Source organism: Loxodonta africana, unplaced genomic scaffold (genome assembly GCF_030014295.1).
Source record: "Loxodonta africana isolate mLoxAfr1 unplaced genomic scaffold, mLoxAfr1.hap2 scaffold_126, whole genome shotgun sequence".
NCBI lineage: Eukaryota > Metazoa > Chordata > Mammalia > Proboscidea > Elephantidae > Loxodonta > Loxodonta africana.
In genome coordinates, this window is record NW_026974887.1 from 181,859 (window position 1) to 199,357 (window position 17,499).

Genomic DNA, 17,499 nt, shown 5'->3' on the forward strand with positions numbered 1-17,499 from the left:
CTTTGACCTTGAGGCCATGCCTGCACCCTCTGCAGCCAGGTCTCCCACATGTGTAGCAGCACCAGTAGGTGTGGTAGCCTCTTCAGCCCCTGTCTCCTCCTCCAGATGCTCCTGGAGGTGCCTGGCTCTTCTTGCCAGGACTCCAGGATGCTGACCAGGAACTCAGTGTTGGTTAGACTGAGGGCAGACCTGATGGCACTCACTTTCTTCAAAAACTCGGCCTCAAGACCAGGGGCCTTTTGCCGACAGGGGTGTGAGATGTTTTGGTCTGGTCTGCCAGACCATGGCTAACCCCTTGACCTTACACACTTGAGTAAAATACTCATACTTGACCTATGGATCTCTGGAGTAATTTGATGAGTGAGAATTCTGCCTAGTGGAAGCTGATGAAAAAGGCCTCGCTGATACTTTGGGAATCTTCCTGGGCTTGGAACCTGGGCTTTTTGTTCTCATGTTCTACCCTGAGTGACACTTTCCTCTTGGGTTGAGACTTGCAATAATGGAGAGTTAATTTACATGAGCCCTCTGGGCTCTGGTTTCTCAACTGTGACCTAAGTCTCTGGTCTCAGGGATCCCTGGAGACCTGTCCATCACCACCATCCTCCACCTCCACAGTCCCCATGGTTTCTTTCTTCTTCCCCAGGCACCGACCATACTTTAGGGAATTTACTCTGGGCAATAAAGTCTCCTCCAGAAAATTTCGGTGATGGTACTACCTTATAGCAAAAGTCTATCGTTTTTCAAAAAATTATAATACATTGATTTAAAAAAAAAAAAAAACTCCCAGTTTTCTTTCAGTAGATTCCAATTCATAGCAACTCTGTAGGACAGAGTAGAACTCCCCACAGGGTTTCCAAGGAGCGGCTGGTGGATTCCAACTGCCAACCTTTTAGTTAGCAGCCAAAGGTTTATCCAGTGATAGTTTATAATATAAACAGAGGATCGCCACATTAAAAAAAAAAATTTTTTTTTTTTTGCATTTGTTGGATGGAAGTGAATTTGCTCCTGTGGAATATGGAAATTACCTCATTCTCTCTCTGCACCTTCATGATAATACATGGTTTCTCTAAGAGCTGTTTTCTATGAAAGTTATTTTTTTTAGTAAATTTAGAGTGTAAGCATTGAAACAGGAGAATTGGTCTCCTCTTTGTAACTTGTTTTCATCCTACTTTTAAGGGGAGGCTTTTATAGAAGGAATTATACTTAAAGAGACAGCGTTATTTGTACTTTTCTGTATAATTGAAAACTTCTCCTCGTACCCTTAACTAGCCTACACCAGGAGATTAAAATTGCCTTTCTCTGAACACAAGCCCATTACCATGTCCTTCAGGGTGAGGCAGAAACAGATGTCCACATTTGAGAGTCTGATGGCACAAACTTTAGTAGCCGAATCACAACCATGCCTCCTGGGGGGGGCAGGGCTTGTATATGTCAGCATAAGGGTCAGTATTTTTCTGAGTTTGAGGGAAGAATTGGCGAGTTAAGGAAGAAAGAGAAGGAGTTTGGGAGGGGAGTGTAAGCTCCAGTGACAGACAGAAGATGGGGTGGGGGATCTCTCAAAGGGTATTAGAGACCAGTCAGAAAAGCAGGAAGCAGCAGGAAGCAGGGCCAGTGGAGGGCAACACTGGGTGGAGGAGGACAGCAGAGGTAATAGTAGTGGGGAGGGCAACAAAACTGGCCTGAAAAGAGTGATACATGACTGATCCTAGATGTAGCTCAGGTTAAGAAAAGTAGGAAAATAAAAAATTCTATCCTATATCCATGTTTGTGGTTAGGGGTTGTTAGGCTCTTGAGGGAGGTGGGCAGGAGACACAGGAGGGGAAGGGGAGTTCCTGGATCTAGGGAGGAGTCTACAGCCCTTCTTCTGCCCTCAATGATATCGGTTCTGGGCTCTTCAACCTACCACTCCCAGAACCTCCTGAGTAATTTCCTTAGTTCTTCACATGGTATATTAATTCCATCTAATTAGAAAATATAATAATTATGTATGCTTCTTCCTATCCAGCCTTTCCACCCTCCTATACTCTCTGCCCCAGTTGCCCACTGGCTTCCTTCCCTTCCATCATGTTCAGATCCAGAACAATAGTGTGCCTTGTCTGCACCTATTCTGGAAAGCTCTCAAACTTACAATTGGATTCTTTCATTTCATCCCTCATTTATTCCTACATTTCTTATTGAGAAAATAAACTTTGGTTAATTATCTACTAAATGACAGAAAGTGCTTTCTCAGGAGAATCTTCCTTATGACCTTATCCATTCACCCCAAATCCTTCATCTTGTCCTACCATGGCTCTCTTTTCTGGTGGAAGTCAGACCTTTTGTTCTGTAGCACTCATCAATCTGGGACAATTTTTCCTCACCTTTGTCTAGAGTCTTAGAGAAAGGCCTTTTCCTCGTGTGTCACTGTTTCATCCTGCTTGGGTGAAGATGTCCGAACATAATGGTCTTCTGAAGGACCTTTATCCCTTCTCCCAGCAGGAACCTTTGATAACCTGGGGACTCTGGCTTGCTCATGAATTTCCTTGATTCAGTAGCTACAGTTTCTCTCCCACAAGACCTGAGGTCGACACTCTTTTCAAAAAGCAGCTGAGATCTGAGTTAGCACCAAGGCTTCTGTAATCCTGTGTGACATCATTGCTGACACTGCTGAGTTCCATGGGCCCGGTTTGAAGCTAAACACGGCAACCAGAAGAACATGAAACTGTCAGGTAGGCGCTTGAGAAGTGCTAGCACCAATGTAGGAAAAAGGAGATTAGATACTAAAAATGAATTGCAACTTTTCCGTGCCCTGTAAAAGGGGTTACTATCCTTTGGTGGGTAAAGAGAGCACAGGGAATGATAACAGTATCATGGGCAGCTGCTTTCTCCCAATCCTCTCATTTGACTCTGTTGGAATCATGTCTCTCCAGCTCTGTGCATGAAATGTCCACTCTGAGCCCCTCTTAGGTCTCCTTAGCCTCTGAGTCTTCACACAGGCTCTGCTCTCTGACTAGGAGATGTTCTCTCCCTTCCCGTCTGCTGGCCTACTCTCCCTGGTGAAGCGTGAAGGTGAAGAAAACTGACCCCACTGGAAAGATTAGGCTCATGACTTCACCAAGAAGCCCTAAGACTCAGGAGTTTTGTGGTCAGTCAGAATGGAAGGTTTGGGAGTTGACTTGGGGAAAACCCATGACAGACTCTGCCTTTGTTTAAGATGCCATTTAGAGGAGAAATCAGCAAATGGGGAGACCATTTGAGGAAGAAATTAAGAAGATTGGGGTGGTGATGAGGAAGGAGCAGACTTCTCCCAAGGAAAATAAAAGTTTCAACATGGGGATGGTAGGGGCTTGTTTTGTGTGACCCCAAAGGACAGAAGAGGCAGGAATGGTAGGGAAACAATAGAACAAAAGATAATCTGTGCCTGTTCACAAATACAACAAATGCCCCAGTGTTTTCAGCCTGTTTCCTCAGGCTTTTCTCATCAAGCCATCCTTCCCCTTTTACTGAAGCCTCTGGAAAATACCTGGGGCTTCCTGGATGCTCGGCCTTTTTTCACCCCTTAACTATTCAGTCATATTCCCAACTTGGTTCAGGCATCACTTCCTGGTTGTAGTCATCCCTGAATCTTCTCCTGGTAGATGAGTCCACTTCTTGCTCTGTACTCCATTGTACCCAGGAAACCCTTTACCACAGCATAAAACACAATTGCATTTACTACACATTCTTCCTCTCTCTGTGCCCATGCCTTCTATGAGACTCCAGAGCACCTTTCATTAGCAGTAGGAGTCTTCCTCTACCTGTTAGTTGAAGGCCGACCTTACGGTTGCTTCAGCCATTGACATAGTAGCAGAGATGATACAAGGAGAGAATTGAAAAGATTTTGCATTGAGTCTTGCCCTTTTGTTGCTCTTAAACCCTGAGAACCTGTGGGAATGACCCCAGGCCAGCCTGCTGAATGATGAGGGACCATTGGAAAGATGATCCAGTGGTTTCACTGAGTTGATTTTAGGCAAACTGGCTCGCTGGTGAGCTGGAAGCAAATGGTAGACAGATGAATAAGCCCTGCTGCGAGCCACTGTGGCTGGCCCAGATCAGAAGAACCCCAAATTGACAACCTGAAAAATTGTGAGCTTAGTAAATGGTTGTTTTTTTAAGACACTACCTATTGGAGTCATTTGTTACACAGCAATAGGTGACTGATACACCTGTTAACTTGGCCGTTTCTCTCACCAGTCAGTGAGGCAAATTCTCTAAGTCATTTCATCACCGAGAGCATCTGGCCTCGGGTCTGATATGTAGCTATTAATACAGGAAATCTTTGTTGACTTAATGCATGAATGAGTAATACGAATTGTAAGTGTGAGTCTACACAAAATCATGTATAGAAAAAAAGCATGATTTTTTAAAAAATAAAATGAATTGAGGCTCAGAACTACCTGCTTACAAAATTGAGGGGAGTTTTTAACCTCACTTACTTTTAGGGTACTCCCTCATCCAGATATGCAGTAATTCCCAGGGTCTAATGAAGGACCAGTGTTTGGAGAAGACCTTCAACACACCCATTGCCTCAGCCTATGTGGGTGATCTCTCTAGAAGCATTCGTTCTGCTGTTTCCATTCTCAGCTGGAGCATGAGAACCTTGTTGGGGCTGTCATCAGCATAACAGGGTTTGTCTACTTATGTGCCTGCATCAGCCTTTGAGGTGCTGTAACCTATTCCAGGGCATTATCAAGAAGGAGGTCCTACCCCTTCCCAATGTCTAGGACCCTACTATCTGACTGTCACTCTTCCCCTGGGCTCCAGTTCCCTCAGTGTGATCACCTCAGTGAGCTGAGGCTTTTACCACAGACTCTTCAGAGTCTTGAAGTTTCAGAGCTTCAACACTGTGAATCCAGCTATCTCCTTGAAATGAGGTAGGGAAGGGGGAAAAATGTAGAAAGATTTTATTTGGCATTTAATGTTGCAATAAAATTTCTTGCCCTGCATTTTTGAAGGGTCCTGTCTAACAATTCCCTCTGTTCTTTTACAAGATGTAGGTCAATGAAGAGTGAATGTTTGTTGTGTCATAATCTGCAGAAGGATGCAAAGTGCACATGGGGTCCACTCCCCCGATGCTCACACTAGAGCACCCCACCCATGTGGAAATCTCTGCAAGTGTTACTGAGTCCCTCACACATCCACAGTGAACAGCTTTCAGATTCTTATAAGAGGGAATTGTGTCCTAACACCAGCTGCTCCCTGGAAACCCTATGGGGCAGTTCTACTCTGTCGTATAGGGTCTCTGAGTCAGAATTGACTCGATGGCTACGGGTTTGGTTTTTTCTTTCAGGCGGGAGGTGAGAGTTTGATGTCAGCTCCATAATCATGTTATTAAAAAATAATGACAGGGTAGCAGGTGAAAGCAACAAAACAAAACTGAAATGAAATGGCTTTTTCACATTTATTGGCCCCACAGAGTTCCTTCGAGGTGATTACTTTTCACTAGATTTGGAGAAATCTTTGTGAGAGAGACACAGCTTGAGATAGCTCCAAAATTACATGTTTCCCTCCTTAATGTTAGGTTACATTAAGAGCTGGTTGGCTGGTTTATCATCTGCCTGCTTCACAAAAATAGAAGGCCCATGCAGGCAGGAACTTGTCTGTTGTGTTTGTCAGAGCATCCTGGTACCTGGCACCTAAGAAGTGCTAAAAAAATGATTTGAGTGAATGTGGGTGGGTTTTTATAAAAAACACTGTGTTGCTGTCTTTAGTTAAATAGTGAAAACAGGGATAAGGAAAATGGAGACAATTACTTGTATAATTTAGAGTTACATAAGATGAGAATAGAACTTGAATAATGAAGAGATAAAAAAATAAGCTGTACGGATGGAATGTACCCCCTTCCCTTTGCTTTGGAGGGAGACATTTTAAAATTGGATTGTTTTTTCCCTACTGATTTATAGGTTCTATATGTTAATTGAAAAGTTAGTCTTTTAGGAATCACAAATATTTCTATTGAGATACAATTCACCTGCCGTAACACTGCCTTTGAAAATATGCACAATACCGTGGCTTTTAGTATATGGGCAGACTTGGCACAACAGTCACCACTGTCTAGCTTCAGAATATTTTCAGTGCCCCGTAAATAAAGGCCCTTGTTAATAAAGGCGTATTAACAGTCATCCTCATTACTCCTTTCCTCCAAGCCGTAGCAACGACTAATCTACTTCTGTCTGTGTTGGTTTGTTCTGGACATTTCATGTAAATGGAATCGTACACGATGCGGTCATTTGTGTTTGGCTTCTTTCATTTAGCGTAATGTTCTCAAGGTTCGTCCATGTTGTGGCATGTATCAGTACTTGGTGCCTTTTTGTGGCTGAGTAATATTCCAGTCTATGAATATACCACATCCTGTCTATCAGGTCATGACATGTGGGTTCTCTCCACAGTTTGGCTGTTATGAATAACACTACTAGGAATCCTCTGTGTGAGTTTGTATGTGAACATGCTTTTGATTCTCCGGGTGCAGACCTAGGAGTGCAATTGCAGTGTTGTGTGGTAATTCTGTGTTTAACTTTCTGCAGAATTGCCAAACCATTTTCCAAAACAATTGGATCATTTTACATTTCCACCAGCGGTATTCCAGCTTCTCCACATCGTCGCCGACACTTGTTGTCCATCCTGTTGAGTTTAGCCATCTTACTGCTTTTGAAATAATAGTGCACTTTAGTTTAGATTTGCATTTCCCTGATGACTAATGAGGTTACGCTTCTTTTCCTGTGCTTGTTGAGAGTTTCTGTATCTGCTTTCGAGAAATCTCTATTCAAATCCTTAGCCTGCAAACTTTTTTTCAGCTTTTTGCCTGTATTTTTACTCTCTTCATATACTTTTTGATATGCCAAAGATCTATAGATCTTAACAGTTTTAGCCTTCATATTTTGGGATTTTTAAAAAGTCTTTCTCTTTTATCAATAAAAAGAAAATAAAAACTTCTAAAATTTTTATGGTTGCATATTTTAATTTTAAATATTCTATCCATCTGGAATTTTGTTTTGTGTAAGGTATGAGAAAAAGGATGAAAACATTTTTACAGGTGGTCTGAGTGATTACCAGATTGCTACAAACGCTCCTTTTCCCATGACCCATATCTTAACTGCATTTTCCCGTAGTCTGTACAAGGACTCCTTTTTATAAAGGGAGGCCACCATTCCCAGCCATTTCATTTTAAGGTTTGTTTTGCTGCAATTAAATCCCTTGTGTGTCTTATCTACACATCTTTTCTTTTAAGCTAATACAAATTTTGTGTGAATAGGACCTTGGCGAGTGTAAGATGGGCTTGAATTTCATAACTGGTTCCATGTGGTGCAGCCCAGCAGATGGACAGACAGAAGCAGGGGCTGCAGAGGCGACAGAAGCTATGAGAACATGAGCCTCTAGAGATTTGCTGCTGAATTTCACATAAAGCTCTAGACTTTTCTGTGTAAACTTATCATCATATATGGACATCACCTTACAACAGACAGAGAATAATGCTTTAAAAGTTAGACATTCCTAAGGAAGGTGTTTATTCCTTAGTGGATGCTGAGAAGTGTATGTGTTTTGGTGAAGATATGTACCCATTTCTACCGGGTATGTATCTTGAAGTAGAATTGCTGGGTCCTAGGATATATGTATGTTCACAGCTTTTGTAGATACGGACAAAACATTTTTAAAGTGGTTGTACCAAATTACACTTCCACTAGCGGTAGATTAGAGCTCCAGTTACTCCACGTTATACCCAATAGTTGGTATTTTCCATCTTTTCCGTTTTAGCCAATCTGGCGTGTAGGGGATAGTATCACATTGTGGCTTTTAATTAGAATTTCTCTGATAACCAGTGAAGGTTTGTCACTTTTCATATGTTTCTTGGCCATATAGAAATCTTTTATACAGTGTTCAAGTATTTCCTCATTTTTCTATCAAACTGTCTGCTTTCTTTTTCCTTTTTCCTTTTTGGATTGTTCTTTATGTATTTCAGAACCAAGTCAGTAGTAGGATATATGTATTGCAAATAACTTCTACCACATGAATTTACCCTTGTGGCTTGTCATGAACTTTCAGATTCAAAAACCCGTCTTTTACAAAAACAAGCAAATGTGTAGACATAAAAGTTTATTAGGGGTTACCAGGGGCAGGAGGGAGGAAATAAAGTGGTGTTCCTGCATATGGAGACTGAGTTCTGGTTAAGAGTGGTGGAAAAGTCACATTGATGAAGGGCAGGGTTGCACAGCCAATTAATGCTAATTACTGTCAGTTGTTCAGTCACCAAAGGTTGTGTGGTATGTTTACAACAACAACAATGAGCAGCTGCTGAGGCAGCATAATAGTACTCAACGGATGAGGCGTATTCTTTTATTATACTTTTCTCTATTTTCTAATTTGTTTTTATAATATGCTACTGTTCAAATTAATAAAATGTTGCATGATGAAAGTGGATAACAAGGTCTATCCCACCCATTACATCCTTGTAAGGTTTAAATGAGGGACTACATGCCATCAGCAGAGGCTCAGCCTTAGTTGCCACTCGAGAAATGCTTCATTTCTCCCACTCTTCTGGCTCACTGTCTTCTCCCCTGGTTTATTTGCTCTTCTCTTTAGAGCTGGAAGCATGTGACCACCAGGCTTCCCGACACCATCATTCTGCTTTCCATACCAATGTTATTGTAGTCTTGGGTTCCTGGGCAGCCTCTCTGCAGGTTTAATTCTTTCACATCTGTTAAGTTATTATTTAAATATACTCCTTTAATTTTGTCCTGCTTATAGGAGTATATTCTAGTCATTGAAAATTTGGAGACTACCCCAACACACATGGGAACACCATGAGTAAGAATAGACTCCATGGCAATGGGTTTTATATGTGTGTCACACACATTTATGTATATTCACATAAATATTATATCCTGCTCCTTTCACTCAATATTAGCCTTTTCCATGATCATGTTTTGTTTATTTTACAGACAGCATCAAATTGTTTTATTATATTCTGCTGTGTGCAAGGAGTATATCATTTTAGCAATTTGACTATAGTTGAAATATTAAACGTGCATGTTTCTAGTAATCTTCAACCTATACTTAAATCTTTTAACAAAGATCTTTGCTATTGAACCTTTTTATCTAATTGTTATTCAGCATTCTTTAACACTAAGAGATAGTCTCAGGATCAACTCAGATCATATTTTCTCCCTCTTACACACGAAGGCCCTTAAAGTATTCAGAGATTGTTCTTGTTGTTGTTAGGTGCCGTCGAGTCAGTTCTGACTCATAGGGACCCTACGCACAACAGAACGAAACACTGCATGATCCTGCGCCATCCTTACAATCATTGTTATGCTTGAGCTCATTGTTGCAGCTACTGTGTCAATCCACCTCATTGAGGGTCACCCTCTTTTCCACTGACCCTGTACTCTGCCAAGCATGATGTCCTTCTCCAGGGACTGATCCCTCCTGACAACATATCCAAAGTATGTTAAGACGCAGTCTCGCCATCCTTGCCTCTAAGGAGCTTTCTGGCCGCACTTTTTCCAAAACAGATTTGTTCGTTCTTTTGGTAGTCCATGGTATATTCAATATTCTTCGTCAACACCACAATTCAAAGGCGTCAACTCTTCTTCCGTCTTCCTTATTCATTGTCCAGCTTTCACGTGCATATGATGTGATTGAAAATAGCATGGCTTGGGCCAGGTGCACCTTAGTCTTCAGGGTGAGATCTTTGCTCTTCAATGCTTTGAAGAAGTCCTTTGCAGCAGATTTGCCCAATGCAATGTGTCTTTTGATTTCTTGACTGCTGCTTCCATGGCTGTTGATTGTGGATCCAAGTAAAATGAAATCCTTGACAACGTCAGTCTTTTCTCCATTTCTCATGATGTTGCACGTTGGTCCAGTTGTGAGGATTTTTGTTTTCTTTGTGTTGAGGTGTAATCCATACTGGAGGCTGTGGTCTTTGATCTTCATTAGTAAGTGCTTCAAGTCCTCTTCACTTTCAGCAAACAGGGTTGTGTCATCTGCATAATGAAGGTTGTTAATGAGCCTTCCTCCAATCCTGATGCCCCGTTCTTCTTCATATAGTCCAGATTCTCGTATTATTTGTTCAGCATACAGATTAAATCGGTATGCTGAAAGAATACAACCCTGACGCACACCTTTCCTGACTTTAAACCAATCAGTATCCCCTTGTTCTGTCTGAACAACTGCCTCTTAATCTATGTAAAGGTTCCTCATGAGCACAATTAAGTGTCCTGGAATTCCCATTCTTCCCAGTGTTATCCATAGTTTGTTATGATCCACACAGTCGAATGCCTTTGCATAGTCAATAAAACACAGGTAAACATCCTTCTGGTATTCTCTGCTTTCAGCCAGGATCCATCTGACATCAGCAAGGATATCCCTGGTTCCATGTCCTCTTCTGAAACCGGCCTGAATTTTTGGCAGTACCCTGTCGATATACTGCTGCAGCCGTTTTTGAAAGATCTACAGCAAAATTTTGCTTGCGTGTGATATTAATGATATTGTTCTATAATTTCCACATTCGTTTGGATCACCTTTCTTGGGAATAGGCATAAATATGGATCTCTTCCAGTCAGTTGGCCAGGAAGCTGTCTTCCATATTTCCTGGCATAGACGAGTGAGCATCTCCAGCGCTGCATCTGTTTGCTGAAACATCTCAATTGATATTCCATCAATTCCTGGAGCCTTGTTTTTCGCCAATGCCTTCAGAGCAGCTTGGACTTCTTCCTTGAGTACCATTGGTTCCTGATCATAGGCCACCTCTTGAAATGGTTGAATATTGACCAATTCTTTTTGGTATAATAATTCTGTGTATTCCTTCCATCTTCTTTTGATGCTTCCTGCATCGTTTAATATTTTCCCCATGCAATCCTTCACTTTCGCAATGCGAGGCTTGATTTTTTTCTTCAGTTCTTTTAGCTTGAGAAACACCGAGCATGTTCTTCCCTTTTGGTTTTCCATCTCCAGCTCTTTGCACATGTCATTATAATACTTTACTTTGTCTTCTTGAGAGGCCCTTTGAAATCTTCAGTTCTTTTACTTCATCAATTCTTCCTTTTGCTTTAGCTGCTCGACGTTCGAGAGCAAGTTTCAGAGTCTCCTCTGACACCCACCTTGGTTTTTTCTTTCTTTCCTGTCTTTTCAGTGACCTCTTGCTTTCTTCATGGATGATGTCCTTGATGTCATTTGAAAACTTGTCTGGTCTTCGGTCACTAGTGTTCAATGTGTCAAATTTATTCTTGAGATGGTCTCTAAATTCAGGTGGGATATTTTTGCTCTCGTGGACTTGCTCTCATTTTCTTCAATTTCAGCTTGCACTTGAATATGAGCAATTGATGGTCTGTTCCACAGTCCGCCCCTGGCCGTGTTGTGACTGATGATATTGAGCTTTTCCATCGTCTCTTTCCACAGATGTAGTCAGTTTGATTTCTGTGTGTTCCGTCTGGCGAGGTCCATGTGTATAGTCACCGTTTATGTTGGTGAAAGAAGGTATTTGCAATGAAGAAGTCATTGGTCTTGCAAAATTCTATCATTTGATCTCCGGCATTATTTCTGTCCCCAAGGCCGTATTTTCCAACTACTGATCCTTCTTTGGTTCCAACTTTTGCATTCCAATAGCCAGTAATTATCAATGCATCTTGATAGCACGTTCGATCAATTTCGGACTGCAGCAGCTGAAAAAAATCTTCTATTTCTTCATCTTTGGCCCTGGTGGTTGGTGTGTAAATTTGAATAATAGTCGTATTAACTGGTCTTCCTTGTAGGAGTATGGTTATTATCCTACCATTGACAGCATTGTATTTCACGATAGATCTTGAAATGTTCTTTTTGATGATGAATGGAACATCATTCCTCCTCGAGTTGTCATTCCCAGCATAGAAGACTAGATGATTGTCTGATTCAAAATGGGCTGGTATTGCCTAATTCACTAATGCCTCGGATATCGATGTTTGTGCATTCCATTTCATTTTTAATGATTTCCAATTTTCCAAGATTCATACTTCGTACATTCCAGGTTCCGATTATTAAATCGATGTTTGCAGCTGTTTCTTCTCATTTTGAGAAGTGCCATATTAGCAGATGAAGATCCCAAAAGCTTTACTCCATCCATGTCATTAAGGTTGACTCTCCTTTGAGGAGGCAGCTCTTCCCCAGTCATCTTGTGAGTGCCTTCCAACCTGGGGAGGTCATCTTCCAGCCATATATCAGACAGTGTTCCATTGCTATTCATAAGGTTTTCACTGGCTAATGCTCTCCAGAAGTAGACTGCCAGGTCCTTCTTCCTGGGCTCTCTTAGACTGGAAGCTCAACTGAAACCTGTCCTCCATGGGTTACCCTGCTGGTATCTGAATACCGGTGGCATAGCTTCCAGCATCACAGCAACACACAAGCCCCCACAGTACGACAAACTGACAGACACGTGGGGGTAGCAAACTATGATTTCATTCATCATTTTCATCTTTCGTTTTTTCAATCAGTCAATATTTAGAGAGATTCCATGTGCCAGGAATAGTCTACATCATGTGGACACAGTGGTGAAAGGTACCCACTGTCCCTGCCATTGTAAAGGGGAAACCCAGTGTGGGTGGGAGGGGGACTGGTAAAATGCAGTCCAGAGAAAGGACAGACCATGCTCCAGGAACCACACTGGACTTCAGAGAGCTTTGTTGGCTGCCGTTCATCTGTCTGGCTTGTAGATGTCAGAGTGCCCTCAGGCTCAGTGCTTAGTCCTCTCTCTCTCTATTGACACCCTCTCTCTAGGATGCCTCAGTGAATCAGTGGCTGTCTGTATCTGAGGATGCGATGTTTACACCTCCATCCATTTCAACTCCTCCTGGTTCGCTACTTATATTCAAATGTCAGCCTAACTCTCTGTACTGAGTTCTTCATCTGTAAAATGTGCCGTATAATGATACATTCCTCACATGGGTATCATGCAGAGAAAGTATCTTAAGAGAGGAGAAGCCCTCACAAGAGTCCTGGCACCAGTAAGTGTTAGCTGTCAGTATTATTACCTGACATCTCTACGTAGATGTCTAACAGCTATGCCATGTTATCAACGCCATGAAACAATTCTTGGTCCCAACCCCATTCCACCCTTATCGATGAATTTCTCAGGGCTTCAGTGATGGGAATGTGTGCGTTTTTCTGTATAATGGACATGGCTAATAAAGCTTGGCCTGGTCCTTCATAATAAGTTGCTCCAAAGTTTATATGGGTGGAATCAGACAAGTTATAGCCAACTAATATAGAAAAAATAGAACTCTCAGCTGCTCATGTTTGTACTCTCAGTCCAGAATATCTTGTGAGGGTACTATATGGACTGAATTGTGTAACCCCAAAGGTATGTTGAAATTCTAACTACTGTACCTATAAATGTGACCTGATTTGGAAATAGGGGATTTTTTAAATTATTTTTATGAGACCATACCAGTTTAGGGTGGGTCCTAACCCTAATCCCTTCGGAGTTATAAAAATAGCAGAATAGACACAGACACAAACAGGGGAAGAGGGAGACAGACAAAGGGGAAGATAATCTACAAGGCCAGGAACGCAAAGGGTGGCTGGAAGCTGCTAGAAGCTGAAGTAGACATGAGCCATGCCCTGAATTCCTACTTCTAGCCTCCTGAACTGTGAGAAAATAAATATCTGTTCTTTAAAGCCACCCAATTGTGTTATTTTTTTCTTATGGCAGCCCTAGATGACTAACACATACCCATGGTTATACATGAAGCCTGGTGTAAAATAGTGTTCTCCCCTCATTGTCTAGCCCACCCAAATCCTGCTATTTCCCTATCAGTGTCCTCTGCTTTCACTAAGAGCTACAACAGAGTCGGCTTGTTGCCGATGTATAGAAATGCAGTTTATTTTTTAGTTTATATTTAGGATTGACTAGCATTAATTTCAATGGTTTGGAAATTTTTCTGTGGAGGCATTTCTGTAATCTATGAATAATAGCAGTTGCAGCTTTTCCTTCTTTTTGTTGTCGTTTTGTTTGGACCTCCAGTGTTAAATATTTAATATAAATAATGATAGAAAGCATCCTTCTGTTTTTAATGATTTTTTTGTGTGCTTTAAGTGAAAATTTTCAAATCAAGTCAGTCTCTCACACAAAAACCCGTATACACCTTGCTACACACTCCCAATTACTCTCCCCCTAATGAGACAGCCTGCTCTCTCCCTCCACTCTCTCTTTTCGTGTCCTTTTCACAGCTTCTAAACCCCCTCCACCCTCTCATCTCCCTTCCAGGCAGGAGATGCCAACACAGTCTCAAGTGTCCACCTGATCCAAGAAGCTCAATCCTCACCAGCATCCCTCTCCAACCCATTGCCCAGTCCAATCCATGTCTGAAGAGTTGGCTTCGGGAATGGTTCCTGTCCTGGGGCAACGGAAGGTCTGGGAGCCATGACCACCGGGATCCTTCCAGGCTCAGTAAGACCATTAAGTATGGTCTTTTGAGAATTTGGGGTCTGCATCCCACTGTTCTCCTGCTCCCTCAGGGTTTCTCTATTGTGTTCCCTGTCAGGGCAGTCATTGGTTATAGCCGGACACCGACTAGTCCTTCTGGTCTCAGGATGATGTAGTCGCTGATTCACGTGGCCCTTTCTGTCTCTTGGGCTCGTAATCACCTCGTGTCCTTGGTATTCTTCATTCTCCTTTGATCCAGGTGGGTTGAGACCAATGGTTGCATCTTAGATGGCTGCTTGCTAATGTTTAAGATGCCAGACGCCATTCTTCAAATTGGGAAAGCATCCTTATTTTAATGCTAATTAATTTTAAAGAGAATGTCCCGCATTTCACCATGAACTATCATGCCAGTTGTATTTTTCCAACTTAAGGAACTCCTTTTCTGGTCCATGATTGCTCAGCATCCTTATCTCTCAGTGTGATTGGATTTTATCCACTGCTTTGTCCCCATCTCTTGAGATGAGCATGTCTTTTCTTCTTCCATCTATGCATGTGATGAATTAAATTATTAAATCTTTAATGTTCACTCAAGCTTGCATGCTGACGATAAACCCCCTTGATGATGGCGTGTTACATGGTTTATACTTTGCTGGATTTCCTTTGCCAGTATTTTATGTAGGTTTTTGCATCCCAGTTACTTGGTGTGCTTGCCTTGTAACTCTTCTTCTGTCATCCTTGTCTAATTTGGTGTCAATATTAAAGTAGCCTTAGGGATGAAGTAGAGGAGCATCTCATCTTTTTCTCTTCTTTTCTGACTTTGCACAAGATTAAAATGCTCTTTTTCTTGCCTGTTTGCTGCAACCTGAATGAGAGTGGTCTCGGCCTCCTGTTTTCTTAGGGAGATCTTGAACTACTGACCCATTTTGTGTAGTGATTAAAGGTCTTTTCTGGTGCTACTTAGAAAAATTTCCACTGCATGTTCTAGGCTGCTAGGATTTCCTCTTTAAATGTTATGTTGTTATCACTATTTTCAGTCTCATCCACATCAATTAATCAATCCCAGATTTTCCCTCATTTTTCCAAAGTCAGACTCTACATCTATTCCTGGCACCAATTCCCTTATCTAAGACTTGTTGGCAAACAAAAATACAACCCAGCATCTTTGAGTCCATGATGTGAGAATACAGTCCCATATAACTTTTTTTGTAACTGTTGTTAAGTGTTTCTCCTCTTTTTTTTTTGTTCATTTCCCACGTATCTAGCAGTTTCAAAGTTGTGCACTTCAGGTTGAGGTCATTAGCTTGATTGACTCTGTGCAGGGCCATGGGGTGCCAGTTGCAAATGGGCATCAAAAGAGCACTCCTCTAGAACTAGGAGGCAGGAGGAGGTGGTTGGGCGGTTGCGGGGGTGGGGGAGGGAACTGGGCAGGGCTGTGTGGAGAGGGGCGCCCAGGGGAGGTGCCAGGTCGGAGGCTGCCCCACCACAATCTCACGTGCATCAGGAAGGAGCTGGCTGCAGGAGCCTTTCGCGAGAGTCCCAGCCCACCCAGCCTTGCCCTGAACTCAGACCCTCTAGGCTCACAGGTCCCACCAGAACTAGGGGAAGCCTGAGGCTACCGATGTCAAGTCCCAGGGTACACCCTTGAGCCCAGTCACAGTGCTTATGCTGGAATAGGAGGGCAGAGGAGGCGTATGGGGACTTGGGTCCAGAGGGTGACCCAGAAAGGGTGGGAGAGTTGTGGTCACCCTAGGACTCTGGCTCCGCACGTGAAGGGCCACAGGTTGCACTTCCAGGAGGAGAAGGCGAAGCCACAGAGGCCACACTGCTCACACAAACAATCCCCCACCCCCCTCTGCTCTTTCTCCAGGCGAGACGCCCCTCCTGTGCTGTCCTCAGAAGGGCTCTTCAGAGACCGCACCCCTAGTTTGCGGAGCAGCAGAGCCTGCCCCAGTCTGGACTAGGGACTTTATTTCTTCCACTCTCACCACTGGCTGAAGGCAGACTCCTGTCTCCACAGACTAAAGAGGAATTATCAAAATGAGCTCGAAACTCTAGATTTGAGTTAAGTATCATAAATTAACACAGAGAAATACAACTTTAACACAAAGACCTGTTTGGAGCCCCAGGTGGAATTAAAAAAAAAAAAAACTTGAACAGAGGGAGTGATAAAGTTTTCCTTCTTTTGCCACCCTCTCTCGGTGGTCCCAAGCTTTCTCATCTCCCACCTCACAAGACTGTATCAACTGCTTTGAGACTTTTAGAATAAAGATCCCCAGGCATATCACTGCTGTTACCCTGTGAGGATTTCCCCAGTGCTGGGTTAGACTAAGACAGAATCCTTCCAAGGCTTCCAGGGCCAGTGTACTGGACGGTCAGCACAGGGAGCCTCAGAGCCCACTTCATTTTTCCTGCAGTTGGGCACGACCCCAGGGACATGACCCTTGAGAGTGCTGACACTTCCTGAAGCCAGTGACCCTCCCCCTGGGCTTCTCTCTGCCTGGGTCTCAGAGTCTCTGAGGCCAACTTGTACCCTCGGAAGTGTTTCTGCTGAAGGACACGTAAACAGCACTGTGGATTTGTGTCCTGCAGTCTGCAAAACTGCCTCCCCTGAGTGGGGTGAGGAGCTACTGAAATACTGAAATCACTGAAACTAGCAGAAGCCACAGTTCATGGTCCTGGGAGAAAACTGGGAAGGACGGAGAGGTGAAGAGGCTATAAAGGCCCAGTCGTGAAGGCGACCATGGGCCAGGATGTCCGGAAGTCGCAAAGCTGACCAATGCTGAGTGCCCTAAAACCTGCCACTCCTGTGCCCATCTTTTCTTTCAATGGACAAAGTCTTCCCCTGCTCTTATGTGCCTGGGCTGGAAGGGCCTTTGACTTAGAACATGAAGCAGCCTCCAGAGCCTCTTGGGGCAAGTGATGGTCAAGGAGGCTCTGCCTAACCCCACCCTGCCCTTCCCAGTTGTCAGAGGACCAGGAATTTCAGTCTTCCAGCTCCTGGGCTGATCTAGTGACTTGTAACAGGATTTCGCTGGAACTGGAAGGTGTTGAAGACAGGAAGTACTCCTGGGTTTCTTCACCCAGCTGAA

General features: G+C 43.0%; 1 long non-coding RNA gene across 1 annotated transcript in view; it reads left to right on the forward strand.

The window, feature by feature from the left end:
- LOC135229186 (uncharacterized) overlaps window positions 1-17,259 on the forward strand; it is a 71,321-nt gene extending 54,062 nt beyond the window's left edge. The window contains exon 2 of the long non-coding RNA XR_010319960.1: window positions 16,278-17,259. This is a non-coding gene — a long non-coding RNA (uncharacterized LOC135229186). The remainder of the gene's footprint in view (window positions 1-16,277) is intronic.
- The last annotated feature ends 240 nt before the right edge of the window (window positions 17,260-17,499 follow it).